Below are 4,782 nucleotides of genomic sequence, written 5' to 3'. Positions count from 1 at the left end.
AAAACAAGGTCCAAATGAGATTGAAAGAAAATGAATATCATTTTGAATTTTGAAAATCGCTTCAAATGGGACAATGAATCATTGTTGGTTAAAAGATAACCCTGTTGAGGCTATGAATGCCTGCTGGGAGAAGAGGCTCTATCTGTGATAAATGAGTAAACAATAAAAACTAATATGTAGAAGACACTTGTTATATCTCTTTAAATATTAGTATTGATTGATGCAAATATTTATATTTTTATCACTACAAGAGTAAAGTAGTTGAATAAATAGGTTGAGTGAGTGATTATGATTTCAAAGAAATGTTGTTTAGTTTATAACTCATGTAATTATTATTCCTATGACTCTTCTAGTTTTGAAAGTTCTAGAAATTTCAAAAAACCAATAAGAGATAGCTGGTTCTCCCAAGTGAATCACCAATTGTTGTACTATGTAACAAAACCCCCATTTATACGGAGTAATAGTTAATATTTGAAATATAAATGGGGACCCTTTTAAATCTTTGGCCTTTGAAAATAAATGTTAATTCTAAGAAATTGCCTTAAAACCCTTAGAAAACAACCTAAGTTTAGAACCTCTATCGCAAATCGCATTTCGCAGTTTTCCATGTGGTAATTATAAACATCTTTAGGAAAATCCTAAAATATGCGATGAAGCCCCCTGTTGTGATATTCCAATCATACCATGTTGAGAAAATGCACTTGCGCTTCACAAGTTTCAAATAAATAATGCATGCCATTGTGTCATCCCTTAATGATTTGTGAAATGCGATATTGCGATTTTCGCATTCGCATTTCACATTACCTCTAGGAAATGCTATATTACAATGTTTATAAAGTGTGATGCACGAATTAAGCGAGAAGAGTGGGAAGTTAATGAGTTTTAATATCAGAATGAGAGTTTTGATAGATGTAATTAATGTTTAGCAGCCCGAGGAGAGTTAATGATGTTTCAAGTTATTGCTAGTTAACACTGAAATCTCGCTCAAAATCTTCCCACGATTCAAAGTCATTTTAGAGAGCTTTCAGCCTGAATGGTCTTATATCGTCTGCACTAATATATCTCTTTGTTTCAAGCAAGCTTCAACAGATATTTCATTACGAAAGATAATGCAAAAGCAAAAGAAGTAGATCATTTCAAAGTTTGAGTTATTAGAGATGTAGCATGTATTCATTGATAAATTTTGCAGTGTCAATGGAGGAGCGACGACATGGGAAGTCATATATAACAAGCTTGAAGATGAGCGGCCTAAAGTTACTATCACAAAAGCAATGAATGACTCAATAAGACCTTTCAGAGCTCAAATTTAAAGATGCTACTTGTTATTTTCTTCATAGAATAGGGGCAAGAGCTAAAATACTCCCATACACTGATATGATCAGGTGGGTGGTGGAAAATCTTAGTATTGAAGACAGGCAATTCAGGAACTCGAAGATGGAGCTAATGGGGCCATTCAAAGCTGAAGACCCGAAACAAATGTATCATATACCTAAACCTCATGATATATATGATAAGTCATACCTGGCCAACTTCACAAAGAAGAATGAAGAACCTTTCAAGATGATTCAATGTTGGAGTGTTTTAGAGAACAAATTTAAGTATGATAAGACAGGTATGTACCCCATTGCTTCTTTGGAAAATCCCTATAACTATGCAACTTCTATGTTATGTAGGATAGATAGATTACCTAATAATGCCAAGTTTTCCATAGAACAAATTCCTTTAATTGGTTCTTGTGTCAATTCCCATATAATTAATTGGGCCACTATCTTATCTGATAATCTAGCTACTTCCATTTCCGAGTATCGTAAAAAGAGGTCCACCTCCATAGAGAACCTTCCTCCATTTTATTTCAGTGCCTATATCATGGATGCCATCTGTTTCTGTACTAAGTTTCCAATCATGGGTTGGAAATGGACTTAGCAAGGCCCCTACCCTATCCATATCAGTTGCAAACAGATGTGGGAATCCCATTTTGTCCCTCATTTCTATAAAATATGCCATGGTGTTATTTTACCATTGCATCAATTGATTTTTAATAGGAAAGCCCCCAGATTTTCCAAAGAAACTGCTTTAGACCTTCTCCTGATAGGCAAGTATTTTGTTGAGGAATGGTTTACATACATCAGAGTTTTTGGAAGTACTACCGAACCTCATGTCCTCCCTTTGTATGTCTCTAACAAGCTATTAGCAAGAGAAATAGCCCACCAGACTATGGGAAAAGGCTTGACCAAGACCCTGAAAGATAACAAAAGGTCATTGTGGTCATCCTTTCCCATACGGTGCGGTTCTTTTTCGTTGGCAAATTTCAACCATGCCAATAAAGAGTTACTAAGCCTAGAGAGCCTCAGGCTCCATACTTTGCCTAAGAGGTAATTTGACCTGGACAAAATAACACACAATATTACCACTGCAGTAAACATTAAGCCCTTTAACCATGAGGCTAGTGATTTTTAAGATCTTTTACAAGCAATAGAATCATTCGAACAAGTGTTCGATTGGGAAAAGGCAAATTTTACTCCTAGAGATTTTGAAAGCTTTCAAGAATTCAGAAACAAAAGGCTCAAAATAATTCCATTACACTTGTTAAGAGCCAAGGAAAAACCTATGCCCAGTGTAACTATCAACAGCAAGGGACCAAATTCTCACATAGAGTCTCAAGTGTATATAGGAAAAGCATAAGATACAGGGAAAGCCTAGGATATAGAGAATACAGCAGAATCCAACAGAAGGTTAGTCGAAAAGAAGGGCATAAGAGACCTAACTAAAGATATCAGTTCTGAGATTAAAAGCAACAGTTTGGAGCAAGAGTGGGACCAATTCAATAAAAAAATACAAGAGACTCCTAAGATAATAGATTCCTAGGAAACCATGGAGTATCACACTCATCTGCATGCTCAGAAAGATACGGAGTTTGAGTTGATGGATGAGCAAGGGACAACTTCACAACAGAAAAAAACCATTCCTGCTTTGCCCACATCGGAAATTGTCTTAAAGGTAACTAAAATCCATAATCTAGATGTGTTCTACAACCCCCTACACGAGGCTATAGTAAGGAGATAGAGGAAAAGAAGAAGGATAGAGACACCTGAGCTCCCACCTGAGAATGAGCTGATGGACATAGTCTAGAAGGATATCCCTTCCAATCCAGTTGAAAACTTGACCAGGTTGTCGCAGTTTACAGGCGCATAGGCAATTGGCACCATGGATAAGGCTACATAGATATCAATTTTGTTAAGGGAAAGGGAAGAGAAGATAGCACAGCTCGAGCAACAACTCAAAATTGAAAAGGAAAGTATGAACAGGCAAGTGCTAAACAACGAGATCAATTGTAGCAGAACATGGAGGTGTTGAAGCTAAGCCATGAAGCAGACATATCTGCCAAGAACATGCAAATCCAAGACTTGCAGCAAGCCATGGAAAAATATAAGGATGTCCCTACTGTTGATGAATTCATCAAGGAAGCATTAGAGCTGAACTCCCTTTTATTTAAAACAACAAGATTTGTTTTTCCAGAGAATGTCCCATGTCACCCCTTACTTGGTTACTAGTGATGAATTGACAGATAAGGCGATCGACCAGAGGACGGAATTTAATTATTTAAATACAAGGATCTCTGAATACATTGAATGGCAAGAAACAAAAGAGGGAAGGAGCGGTAGTCTGCCCGAGATTGAAGAGACACATAAGGACATTCTGTTTAAGAATTGGGATACGCGGATCAAGGACGCCAAATTAGAAGTGGAAAGAGCAGCAGGATTGGCCAAGAACATAGTAAAAGCGGTAAATCATACTTTTCATGCCACCAACCTAGTGAAAGAAGGTAATCTGAAATTGCTGCCAGATTTAAATGACCTGAATAAGAATTGGAAGGAAAAAGCGGAAAACCAAAGGGAGGCGATCGCAAATTTATTAAATACTGACTGAGAGGCATATTGGCAATACCTTGTCAAGCCTCAGCTAAATCATGATACTCAAATTCTCCCTCCACTAATTGCAACAAATGTTGCCACCTCTCATAGATGATATTTTCGCAGGATTGGTCAGAATGTAGTATGGGGCACCTCCTCAAGTGAAACCGATGGCCGATATATGCAATCTAAAGGAGAATTTGGCATACAAAAAGCTATCGTCATAACCTTTTCTTATCAAGTCATTTTTATTTTTAGAATTAGTTGCTAGTTAGGAGGAGGTTGTTTGAAACCTCCTCAAATATTTTGTATAATCTATTTTTGAACCTTAGATAGATAATATTTATACCCTTCTCATGCATTTAGATAAGGGTCCAAAATTTTATCAAAAACATTTGCAAAGAATGCACTTTTGTAAGTTTGTGAATGCCTTGATGAAATTATGGAACATGGTTGTTTCTTTTGAATGTCATGCTACTTTCCTTTGTTGATGCACTATTGTATACTTGGAGAATAATTTGATCTGAAGAAAGGAGATGACCTATTTCACTAAGTTAAATGTGCAGGACTTCACACATATGGTACTATTATCTTGTATGATCAGTTCTGTTTTTTTATATTAGTGATAACATTTCATTTTCATGAATTATAGCTGGAATACATTCTTTTTGTTATGTGTTAATTGGACTATTGTATGATACCTAGCTGAAATTTTTTATTTTCATATATAATCATCAGATATATGCGATATAGTTTATACATTTTTTTGACTAATAATCTAGTCAAAGAAATTATCTTTACACGCTATCATCTCTGTTTTATATGTGATTGATCTTTATTATCACATGTCAAAACAAATATATTTTTAGAT

The sequence above is a fragment of the Pinus tabuliformis genome, chromosome 2_2 (genome assembly GCF_031772625.1).
Source record: "Pinus tabuliformis cultivar Carrire ecotype Pingquan chromosome 2_2, CPIR1, whole genome shotgun sequence".
Classification (NCBI taxonomy): domain Eukaryota; kingdom Viridiplantae; phylum Streptophyta; class Pinopsida; order Pinales; family Pinaceae; genus Pinus; species Pinus tabuliformis.
Note: the sequence above shows the minus strand (reverse complement) of the source record.